We start from the raw sequence: 13,214 nt of genomic DNA, 5'->3' as shown, positions 1-13,214 counted from the left end.
ATAACAAGACCCCTTTCAGCATGCGTATCCTTACCAGATATTGATGATTTTCCAATACCATATGATATATCATTTAATGAAACAACTTATTTCCTTGAAACAAGGAACTTAACCATAGGATACGCCAACAACCTAAACAACCCAATAAGTATACCAACAATTAATATTACAGAAACAATAACCAACATTTCTTATGTGTTACCATATAGTACTTATCACCTTAGAGTTGCAGGTAATAAATTGGTAGTTGCAGCAACAAAACTCTTTGCACACTGTACATCTAATGTATCAACATCTATTATGTGGCTGCACTACATAAACGTAACATCATATAATGCACATACAACTATACACACGGGTCATCCCTACCATTTTTCAACATGGACCCTACACCCACGTAAACAAAACTGGATGCAAGCAGAATGGATTGCACATACACCCAAAGGCTTAAATAATTCTCTTATGATAGACTGGGATAAAATATATTACATCCCTCTAACACATAAGCTTTGGGAAGGCATAACCCCATTACATGATGGTAAACTAATCTATAGAGGAACAATTAATCAAAACAAGGAAGAATTTCATTTATTCACAGCCCACTTTCCTCAAGGATATTTATGCCCACCACCCAGACCACCAAATATGGTATCGGCACCCATGATAATACCAGATATGACTACACCAGCAAAAATTATATTATATCCTAAAATAAGAAAAATCTCTATGATAGTCGACCTACAAGCTCTTAAAGCACCCTCCAAATATTGTCAGTACATTACAGACAAACTACAACAATTACAATATACAACCCCAATAAAAGTGGGAAGGAAACCTTTACAGTTTATGGTATTAGGAGCAGTCCTTGCAGGAGCCATACTGGGAGGTATTATGGGTGGAGGTGTATCTGCAGCTATGTTAGAACCCATAAAAGCTGAACTCACACATATAAATCAACTCAATAGACATACTTCAGAGGCCCTGGCAGCTATATCAGGATCTATGGATTCATTAAATATTTTACAACAACAAATGTGTGCTGAAATAGAAATTTTTAAAAGAGAATACGGAAGAGACAAACTATGGCACACAGAAGGAATGGTAACCAATCATAATAACCTTATGTGCCTACAATATAAACTAGCAGCAGAAAGAATGACTAGAGAATTAGATACGCTATTCATTCAAGGCCTAGGGAGAAGGACCCCCGAATATCAAACTCTCCTAGACCCTAATGAAGATAGTGGATGTGACGAAGGCTTTTGCAAGATACATGTAATACAAGTTTTCTTAGATAATGCTTATAAAGGATTTCATACTAAATCTGTACCACAAAGGTGGGACCAGAAAACGGACCCATGGAAAACACTTACAGCACAATGGGTGACACCGATTGATCACTTTTTCTTTATAAACCTAAAAAATACACCAGTATACATCCCAACAGATGATGTCTATAACTTAGGAGCTAATACATACATTTATCCACACCTACCAATAACAAATTTAGCAGAAACAAGGCTTACATCCTCGACCATGATTGATTCCATCACAGATTTAGGGGATTGGTCATTCTTAATCTGTACCACTAAAGATAATGTTAATGTCACATGTATCAACCACAATAGTACAACTCAAGAAGATGACATTTCCTCATTTAACCCACAACCAGGATGCTGGGTTTTGCACAATTGCTCAAAAGTAACACATAGTACTCTAAATAGAACACTGGTGGCGTCCCTATCCTTACAAGAAAGTCATTTTTACTCTTCACCCAACATCTTTATACAACAACTAGAAAAGGAACATTTTGAACAATTTGTAAAAAAAGCACAAGAATTGGAAAAAGTAGCAGAATTTAATTCAAAACAATTAGACTCAATCCACAAGAAAATACAACAAGCACAATATTCTCTAACTCATAGTATTACTAAGACACATAATCTGGTCAGATTGATTAGAACAAATACTATGATACATAAGGACTGGATACAACAAATCAAAAAATGTAGTTTCTTTGATTATATGGCAAGATTGATACAACTCGACTTTATTTGCACCCCACTACATGGATGGTGGGAATGGTTTAAAGAAATCATGTATGTAATAATGATACTTATTGCATGCATAATTTTGTTGAGATTACTAATATGTTGCAGAAGGAAAAAGAAATATGCCTCACTCAAAGAAAAATCCCCCTGGAAGGAAATGTGATTTAATCCAGAAGAACGGTGTGATCATTACTCTGAGACATCATTACAACAGACACCTTAGACCCATCATGGACCTATTTTACCGCATGGGATTCAACTTTCGCCATAATGATATGCCAGATTGCCACTTTTGCCTCTCAAGATATTCTTCCAGATTCCTAAATGGTCCTAGAACTGACAATTTCTTATTGTTACTCTTTACTCATTTCATGTGTCACGGTACAGAATATGTTGAAAGACATCCAATCGACAGATTCCTACATATCTTAGCTAGCCTTTTTTCATGTTTTATTTGTAAAGGAAATCATTCCCATTATGAGCATTGTAGAAATATGATTAGACATAGACCGGAAGAAGCTGAGCAATTGTTATATGGAGATTGGCACTGTTGCACTGCAATCAGTGCACCTACAGAACCACAATCACTGCAATCATGGTCTATGAGAATAATATTACGCCCTCTCTTATGAGATTTGCTTAAAGAATTTTCCGCTTATAAAACTTGGTATGAACTGCATAGAACTTATAGAAGAATGAAAATGCTTGCTTTACCAATAAAATTATGCAGACCCTTTGATAAAATTACAAGCTCATCAGATAGGCGACCGTATGACTCTGTAAACCCCAGTCCTGTGAGACAACTCTGGTATCCTATTCAAAGTGGATAACCAGTACATGACACCTTTCATGTTGATTACATTTCAGGTGTCAGGGGGTGGAATGTAATGAGCATGTAAGGACCAGTATATGGTCCAGGGCCAGTTTAGGATAAATAAGTTTTTTTGTGAGAGTAAAAAATGCAAAGTCAAAGCTTGTAAGCTAAACTCTGTGTGCAGTGAGTAGAGATTAGCAGATGTGTGTGTGAAACTATTAGATAAGCATTGAAAGGTATAAAAACCCCATCTGCTCAGCAACCATTGTCTCAGTCTCCCCGACACTATGACTGACTGAAAGGCTACTCAGCAGTCCTGACTGAGACCCCTGTGAGTACATCACCGATCCGAATTCATCAGCCTGACACTCTGTCCAAATGCTGTCCGAATGATCATCCATAAGCTAAAGCACTAGCTTACGCCAGCTGACCAAGACTTGGCTGGAAGTGCAGTGAACCGGAAAAAACGTTGCAGCTCGAACTTCGCGTTGTCAGGCCGTAAAACATCGTAAAGCGTCGCAGCTCAAATCTCGCGTTGTCAGGTCGTATACATGTTAGACTCGTTAGAAATATTCCTGTGTTAGTAGTGATGAATATACTTTGGTTATATATTATATTAGCTATAATATTATTTGTGATAGTTTGGACTTTCTTGTGTGTGACTTTCATCCCAGTAAACTCCTTTGTGAGTATACCAGTGTCTGAGTATCATTGACCTTCGCCGGCGGAATCCTCTCAACCAATCATCTTTGAGAGTGCTCGCGACAGTTACAGAGCAAAAAATTAAGTAAATAAAAAATAAAAAATCCTAATTCAAAGAACTTTTCAAATACATTGGCTGATCATCAGGTAGGTGGGTTATATAGCAAAGTGTTACAACAAATCCCCACTATAAGCCTTAAATGCTATCTGTTGACATTCTTGGCCCTTGGGTTAGTGGAAGCTGGAGGTCTGCTAGTACATTCCAAAAAGGTAGCACCTGATCAACTGATCATCACTAAGATGTTAGTCAAGACAGTGGTGGGCAATAAATGGCCATTAAGAGGTTAAAGGTAGCCAATAATAAATTTGATTCTGACCTTGCAACAATCCAACTGCCTGTGATCAGCCTTGTTGGATGTAGATGTCGTGCTTTGTTAGGAACTTTAGTTCACACTGGGCTTGGGTGGCAGCTTGTGTTCCCTATCATTATGGTCTATCTAGATGGCTGCTGTTGGAATGCCTGTCTCCTTTGAATCTTCTCTTTGGTATGTCTCCAACTCCCAGTAGAGAACACACTGCCAGGGCCAGTGGCACAGTTGTGTTCCAGGTCCTTGGTGAAGGGACCAAACTGACACCATAACAGGCTTCAGTAAGGCACCACTCTAACTAGGCCTAAATTTCAGTTTCCTGGAGAGGAAGGCAGGACTTTTGGAAAGGGCTTGCCCTGACATGTGGCCAGAAAGATAGCTGCACAGAGGCTGAGTCAGCTCCTGGACATGTCCCTTTCATGCCTTCTGCCCCAGCTAATCAGAGATACACAAATTTAACTGCTGCTTGCCTAGTCAATCATTTAAAAAATTACCTAATCCCCCTGAAATTCCCCCTAGACCTAGCCTGCCAAGACCTTAGGACCAATAAAAAGAATACCAGTACAGTTACTCTTCAAATTAGCCAATCATGTTAGAAAAGACTAAGCCAACCAAAATTCCTCTAGCTGTGCTTAAAAGGAGCCTGTGAGCTCCTCTCAGAGCCACCATTTTGCATGAATGGTTGACCCCACATGCTGGTTGATTCTGCAGAATAAATGCTTTTGCTATTACATAGTATTTGAGTCTGGGGTCTTTCTTCAGCAATTCTTAGACCCTTACATTTGGGGGCTTGTCCAGGATCCCTGGGGACTTCTCAGATTCAATAATGGAGTATTTTCAGGAGAGCATTTGTTTCTCTGCCGATGGGTGAGTTGAAGTAGTTTTTGTGCTAAGTGCCTCTGGTCTGCTCTTTCTTTGTTTCATTTTTGGTAACCCTGGTGTCTGGGTGCAATCTAGAGGCCCATGGAGGTAAGGCTGATGAGCTACCTTGAGGCTGTGGGATTCTGAGGATGCCCTGGACCCCCTTTTGGTGGAGCCAGAGAGCTCCAATTTGTTGGAGCCCATTTATGGGATAGACTGCCATCTGATGGGACTGGAAAGCTCCAATTTGGTGGAGCCTGAGAGCTCCAGTCTGACTCTGGTTTTGGTAAATGCTGACAGGTCACACCTGTCTGGCAGAGCCTGTTTATGGGATAGGCTGCCCTCACCAGTGTTTTGGTTTCTTTTTTGCTTCCTGGGAAATTTGTTTTTCTGTCTGTGTCTTGTCTATCCTTTTCTGGTTTCTTGAAAGTTATATTGAAAGTACTATGGGACAGGCAACCAGTACCCCACTGGACCTACTCCAGTCACATTTCAAGGATTTTAGATACCTGGCGGACAATCCGGGTTTAACAGTAGGGTCGGGGAAACTAACCATCTTTTGCAGAAATGAATGGCCTACTTTCAATGTGGAATGGCCAGAGGGAGGCAGCTTCCACCTCCCCACCATTTATAAAGTTAAAGATATCGTGTGTGGGAGTCCTGGGCATCCTGACAAGGTCCCATACATCACAGCCTGGCAATACCTGATAGAAAGCCCCCTTCCTTGGTTGAGCCCCTTTTTGCTGCCAGCCCCACCCATCTTGTCTATAAGGAGTCTAAACCACTGGAGGATCATAAGCTGGCAGTCCTGTCCCCTTCTGCCCCTGAAGAGGACCTCTACCCACCTTCCTATGTGCCTGCACTAGGAACTGCACCACAAGTGGCAGCTGACAATCTGGGCCCAAGGGAAAAAGGAGTAAACATGATCAGTCCTCCTCATACATGGGCCCAAACCGCAAGATAGGCAGACCTCACAGCATTTGCACTGCCCTTGCAAGCAGTAGGCCCCCCTGATCAGGACGGCCAACAGTTCATGGCCCATATCTCCTTCTCCACTAGTGACCTGTATAATTGGAAGATGCAAAATACCAAGTTTTCAGATAAACCCTCAGTCCTCCTAGACTTGTTAGATTCTATAATGATAGCTCACCAGCCCACCTGGGACTACTGTCAGCAGCTTTTGCAGGTTCTCTTTACAACAGAGAAAAGGGAACAGATTCTAGCCACTGCCTGCAAGCTAGTTCCTGGACATAATGACCAACCTATGATTGTGCAGGCTGTCATGAATGCAGCCTTCCCCTTAGCCCTCCCTGACGAGGACCCCAGTAACCCTGAAGGTAAGGAGAAACTCAAAGCCTACCACCATATTCTGAATGGGGGTCTCCAAGAGGCTGCTAGGAAGTACACAAATTTATCTAAGGTAGGGCAGGTTATACAAGGTAAGGAGGAAAGCCCAGGGACCTTTTTTAGGGAGACTACTAGAAGCATACTGGACCTACGCACCACTGTACCCAGAAGCAAGAGAAAACCATGCTGCCATGAACATGGCCTTTGTCAACCAGGTGGCACCAGACATTTGCAGAAAACTCAAATGACTGGACAGTTTCACAGGGAAGCAGATATCAGAAAATGTAACAATAGCAGAAAAAGTTTATAATAATAGAGAGACTCCAGAAGATAAACAAACTAGAGGCTTGGCCAAAATATTACTGGCTGCCACTGGAAAATCTGACCCAAGGGGATTAAAAAATGGCTTATGGGAGACACAGGGGCAAACCAGCCCCACAATTGAGAGGGGAAGGGCAACACTGACCCCATCTCCAAAAAGACCAATGTGATTATTGTAAAGAGATGGGACAATGGAAAAATGAATGTCTGCAAAGACAAAGGGACAAAAATCCTAAAATCCTGGAGATAGGAGAACTCAGTGACTGAGGGTGTCAGGGCTCATGTACCTTCCATGAGCCCTTGGTAACTTGAAGGTGAAGGAGAAACCAGTAGACTTTCTAGTTAATACTGGAGCTCAGAATTTGATCCTGAATCAGCCCATGGGACCCCTGTCCACCAAAAGGGCATGGGTCCAGGGAGCCACTGGGAAAAGTCAATATTCATGGACTATCTGAAAAGAAGTGGACTTAGGAATGGGATGGGTAACCCATTCATTCATGGTCATCCCTGGGTGCCCATATCCACTCCTGAGGTGAGACCTCTTGACTAAATGGGGCACAAATCCATTTCAGCCCCAAGGGAGTACAGGTTCTTAATCAGAATGGTCCTGTACATGTGTTGACTGTGTTCCTGGAAGGAGAATATAAACTCTATACCTCTCCCTCCCAAACCACCCCTGAAAGCCCATATCTGGGGGAACTATGGGAAAGGATTCCAAGTGTATGGGCAGAAAGAAATCAGACTATGCTGGCCAAGTATCAGGCCCCAATCATGGTCCAACTAAGGGTTAATGCTAGCCCAATCAGAGTCTGCCAATACCCTATGCCCTGGGAGGCCAAACTGGGAATAACACCTCACATAAATCAACTTTGGGAACAAGGGATATTAGTCCCTTGACAGTCTGCCTGGAATACTCTCCTGCCAGTAAAGAAGCCCCATTCCAATGACGACCAGCCTGTGCAGGATCTGAAGGAAATTAATAAATGGATGGAGGACATCCAACCCATAGTGCCAAACCCTTACACTCTGCTAAGCACTCTGTTGCCTGAACGCAATGTGTATATGGTGCTGGACCTCAAGGATGCATTCTTCAGTTTGCCACTGGCCTCAGCCAGTCAATAACCTCTGTTTGCCTTTGAATGGTGCGATCCAGAACATGGATTCAATGGACTTGGACCAGACTGCCACATGGATTTAAAAACTCACCCACCATCTTTGATGAGGTACTCCATGAGGATCTGGGTGAGTACCGCCAGGCCCATCCCCAAATAACCTTGTTGCAGTACGTAGATGACCTTCTCATAGCAGCCTCAGATGAAGAAGCCTGCCGCTCAGCCACAGAGGCCTTGCTGAGAGAATTGGACCGCATGGGATACTGGATACTGAGTTTCATCCAGAAAGGTGCAGCTTTGCCAGAGGGAAGTAATGTATCTTGGGTACGTACTCAAAGGGGCCAATGCCTGTTGTCTCAAGCACACAAGGAGACAGTCCTCAACATTTCCTACCCAAAAACCTGGTTACGGGTATGTGAGTCCTTGGGGTCAGAGGGGTTTTGTAGACTCTGAATACACAGATTCACAGAGATTGCCAAGCCTCTATATGAGACCATGAAAGGATAGGAAAATTCCCTTGAATGGGCCCCAGAAAGGGGAAAGGAAAGGTCTTCCTCCAGTTGAAAAAGGCCCTCCTTGAAGCCCCGGCATTAACTTTTCCAGACATCCACAAACCTTTCCATCTTTCCGTTGATGAAAACAAAGGCATAGCCAACGGGGTACTTACTCAAACTCTTGGCCCCTAGAAGAGGCCAACTGCTTACTATCAAAGGAATTAGACCCAGTAGCAATGGGATTGCCCCCATGCCTCTGAATAATAGCAGCCACCACCTTATTGGTCAAAGACTCAGATAAACTGACTTTGGGCCAAACCCTGAGAGTAACTACTCCTCACACTATTTTTTTTTTTTTTCAAAAAAAATATGGAACGTTTCACGAATTTGCGTGTCATCCTTGCGCAGGGGCCATGCTAATCTTCTCTGTATCGTTCCAATTTTAGTATATGTGCTGCCGAAGCGAGCACTACTCCTCACACTATTGAAAGAGTGCTAAAGCAGCCCCCTGACAGGTGGCTGACCAGTGTCAAACTGACTCATTGTCTGGCTTTTCTTCTCAATCCCCCATGGGTCCAATTTGTCACCAGTCAGGCCCTCAATCCTGCAACCGTGTTACCTGAACTGGACCTGGACAGTCCCATACATGACTGCTCAGAGATCTTGAGCAGTTTACAAGGGACCTGACCAGAGTTCAAGGACGTTCCCCTTAAAGTGGCAGAGCTGACCTGGTATACAGATGGAAGTAGCTTCCTTAAGGAGGGTGTCCTGTATGCATGAGCTTCAGTGACAACAGAAGAAACAACTGTATGGTCAGAAGCCCTCCCATGGTATATGGGACATTTTGAACTCAGAAAAGGGCAAAGGGAAGGAGAAACACCCAATCACTGCCAGTTTAATTTAATTAGGATCTCCTTTAGGGTCCCATTCATTCTTTCTACATGTCCTGAACTCTGGGGATGATACACACAATGGAGTCTCCAATTTGTCCCCACAATTTTAACTATGGCTTGGGTTACCTGTGAGATGAAGGCTGGTACATTGTCTGACCCCAAAGAACAGGTAAACCATACCTTGGAATTATGGCATCTAATAATTTCTTGGTCACAGTTGTGGCAATCTCATTCTTAGTTAGAAAAGCCTCAGAATCCTCAAAAGGTGTCTATAAATACTAGTAAATACCTGTATCCATATAAACCAGGTTTTATCTCTGTAAAGTCAATTTCCCAATTTACTCCTGGTCGGGTTCCTCTTTCCCTGATTTCTGATCAAGAAACTTCACTTTTTGCATTTACCAGGTGGCAGGCATGGCATCGGGCTATGGCTTGTGCTGCCATTTTTCTCAAGTCAAAAACTTTATGGTGGGCCCATCTAAGTAAGACCTCAAGCTTGTTTTCTCCTAAATGAGTGCTCTGATGTATTTGTCTGATGAGTTGGCTAGCAAAGTCTGATGGGAGGATGATCCTTCCATCAGGAGTCTTATACCCTTCTTGTTAACTGAATTTGATGAAAGACTCCTCTCCTTCTTACAAGCTTTATTTCAGGAAACATCTCTGGCCTCAGCTGCAGGCCATCCATGAGAAGGCACCTCCACCTCCACCCCACAGATTCAGGCCTGGACATCTAGTGCTCATCAAAAGACACTGAAAGGAGACTCTTGAACCTGGCTGGAAGGGACCCCTCACCATGTTCCTGACAATCTCAACTGCTGTCAAGGTGGACAGTGTCCCCGTCTGGATACATCACTCACACATGAAGCCTGTTGATCCACATGCAGGTCCGAACAACTATGCACCTGAAGAGAATCCAGGACTGCAGTGAGCCATTGCACATCCACAGGATCCACTCAAACTGAGGATTCATAAGCTAGAGACTCAGCAATGATGCTTATGGTTATGTTTCTTACTATGTTTGCTTGCTGCTCAGTACTCTAGGCATCCCCCACGAACCTCGCCCCCCATCACTGTAACCCACATGAGCCTTATACTCTCACCTGGATAATCTCTAACCCCACCACTGTGACTATTATCAACTACATCTCCTGACTGGCCCCACCATATACATGGTGGCCAGAATTCACGGTAGACTTATGTAATATCTTTGAAGGGAAATGGGAACCTAGTGACCAACAACCCTTTCGGATGCACTCACCCAGCTAGGAGGCAATGAAATTGAGCCTTAATTATTTACATTTGTCCTGGGAGTGACCTGAAAACAGCCCAAAAGTCTAGATGTGGGGTCCCCAACTATTACTACTGCACCTCCTGGATATGTGAAACAACTGGCACCTTTATATGGGTGTCTTCTAACAAAGGAAAAGACTTAATTACACTAGAGAGGGCCACATGGGGAAAAATACAAAACACCTTATAAATGGGACATGTAAGAAAAAACAATGCAACCCCCTAACCATCAGATTTACAGAGAAGAGCAAAAGGACTCGAAATTGTACCTATGGTAGGACATGGGGACTCAAACAATACATAACAGGGACAAATGCTGGTGCTCTATTCACTATTAGAATGGCAGTTGATCCAGTGGGCCCTCCCCGACCCCTAGGGCCCAACAAAGTGTTGGAACCACCTCAAGTCCCACCTCAAAAAAACATAGTCCCCTCCCTAATTGCTCACATTTCTAGAACCCCATCCCCATTCCCCAACATTGAACCAGTGGCTCATGTGTTCCCTCCACTCAACATTGGACCAATGAAACTATTGGAGGCAACTTATAAGGTCCTCAACTCCTCTAGACCTGAATTTATTAGGGCCTGCTGGTTGTGTCTCAACCCACAACCCCCTTTCTATGAAGACATAGCAGTACCAGAAAGTTATTACATGGCTACAGAGGCAATAGCCTACCATTGGCAACAATCAGGAAAAGGAAAATTAACCCTCCAGTGACAGGCAATGGGCTTTGCATTGGAGATCAGGTTATCCCATCTATTCAAACTCAGTATCATACTGGTTCTGGGTACTTAACTCCCCCAGAAGATAGATGGTGGGCTTGTACTATAGGATTAACCCCCTTTGTGTATACCAAAGTCCTTAACCAACAGGAGACTTCTGTGTATTAGTACAGCTGATTCCCCAGATAGTCTACTACTCCGACCAAGACGTTCCTTCACAATTAGAGCCAATGGGACCGGGGAAAAAAGATATTGTTACTGCTGTTTTATTGTCTTCTCTTCTAGGCCCTGGTTTAGCTATGACAATAGGCATCAGTACCTCCACTTTGGTGCTTCAAGACAAAAATTATAAATACCTAAGGTCAGCCATCAATGCAGATTTAGAACAATTAGAAAAATCAATCACCTACTTACAAGACTCTCCGCCTTAGCTGAGGTAGTACTGCAAACCAGAAGAGAACTAGACCTACTGTTCCTCCAACAAGGTGGTCTCTGTGCCACCTTAAAGGAAGAATGTTGTTTCTATGTTAGTCACTCTGGTGTTATAAAAGAATCCATGGCCATACTTAGAAAAAGACTATGTGAAAGAAAATTAGAAAAAGAACAATCTCAAGGATGGTATGAGTCCATGTTCTATTCGACCCCCTGGTTAACAACTTTAATTTCTGCCCTAACTGGTCCCCTTATTCTTTTACTGCTTGCCCTCACCTGCAGACCTTGTATCATTAATGCTTTGGTCAAATTTGTTAAGGATTGCTTAGCCACCATCAAGTTAATTGTTCTGAGACAACAGTACCAACCTTTGGAGCCTTTAGATACATCTCAAAGAGTTGAGATGAGGCCATACTCAAGGGGGAATGAAGGGACCAAACTGATGCTTTAACAGGCTTCAGTAAGGTGCCGCTCTAACTAGGCCTAAGTTTCAGTTTCCTGGAGAGGCAGTCAGGACTTCTGGAAAGGCTATCTTCCCTGACATGTGGCTGGGAAGATACTGCCCAGAGGCTGAGTCAGTTCATGGACATGTCCAGACATGTCCCTTCCATGCCTTCTGCCCCAACCAATCAGAGACACAGAAGTGTAACTGCTGCTTGCCTAGCCAATCATTTTAAAAATTATCTAACCTGCCTGAAATTTGCCTGCCAAAACCTTAGGACCAATCAAAAGAATACAAGTACAGTTACTGTTCAAATTAGCCAATCATGTTAGAAAAGACTAAGCCCACCAAAATTCCTCTAGCTGTGCTTTAAAGGAGCCTGTGAGTTCCTCTCAGGGTCACCATTTTGCATGAGTGATTGACCCCTGCATGCTGGTTGGTTCTGCAGAATAAATGCTCTTTGATTTTACATACTATTTGAGTCTGCGGTCTTTCTTCAGCCATCCTCGGACTCTTACACTTGACAGACTTCTTGAAGGGGGATTCTACCTACTTTACTCTCCTAGAGGCTCCAGAAGCCCACCACATTATTGGTTGGATATTGAGCTCATTGTCATCCATAAGCCTGCAGCCCTGGCCTCCTGGTTGGGCAGCTGCTGGCCCCAGAGAAGCCCAGAAGCAAAAGCTGGAACACTTCTTTAGACTTTAAAAATACTTAGGGCTGGAGAGATGGATTTGCTGATTAAGGCACTTGCCTGCGAATCCTAAGGATCCAGGTTTGGCTCCCCGGAACCCCCATGAGCCAGATACACATGGTGACACATGCATCTGGAGTTCATTTGTAGTGGCTGGAGTCCTAGCTGTAACCATTCTCTTTTTCTCCCTAATAAATTAAAAAAAAAATAGTCAAAAATAATTATAGAAAATAGGGGCAGTAAATGGTAAGGCTTATTTGAAACACATAAAAAAAACTTTTGCTAAATCAGGTATGGTGGTGACATCTATACTTCCAGCACTTATGAGGCTGAGGTAGAAGGATCGATGTGAGTTGGAGGGTAGCCTAGGCTACAGAGTGCATTCCAGGTCAGCCTGGGCTAGAAAGATCCTACCTCAAAAACAGCAGCAAAGTCTTTTGTCATGTAGATAGAAAGCACATAATCTGTCAATGGAATAATCCCAGATAATTTATGTAGTTTAAATAAAATTAAAATCATAAAACACTAAAATTTTTTGATAGGGCTGGAGAGATGGCTTAGTGGTTAATCATTTGCCTGTGAAGCCTAAAGGACCCTGGTTCAAGGCTTGATTTCCCAGGACCCACGTTAGCCAGATGCACAAGGAGGCACATGTGTCTGGAGTTCGTTT

General features: G+C 43.1%; 1 non-coding gene across 1 annotated transcript; it reads right to left on the bottom strand.

Moving 5' to 3' along the window:
* Window positions 1–8,433: 8,433 nt before the first annotated feature.
* On the bottom strand, window positions 8,434–8,540 carry LOC123461052. Its single transcript, XR_006637370.1, has one exon. It is a non-coding gene; the product is annotated as a U6 spliceosomal RNA (small nuclear RNA).
* Between the last annotated feature and the right edge of the window lie 4,674 nt (window positions 8,541–13,214).

The sequence above is a fragment of the Jaculus jaculus genome, chromosome 5, assembly GCF_020740685.1.
Source record: "Jaculus jaculus isolate mJacJac1 chromosome 5, mJacJac1.mat.Y.cur, whole genome shotgun sequence".
Classification (NCBI taxonomy): Eukaryota; Metazoa; Chordata; class Mammalia; order Rodentia; family Dipodidae; genus Jaculus; species Jaculus jaculus.
Note: the sequence above shows the minus strand (reverse complement) of the source record. Positions and strands in the feature narration are given on the sequence as shown.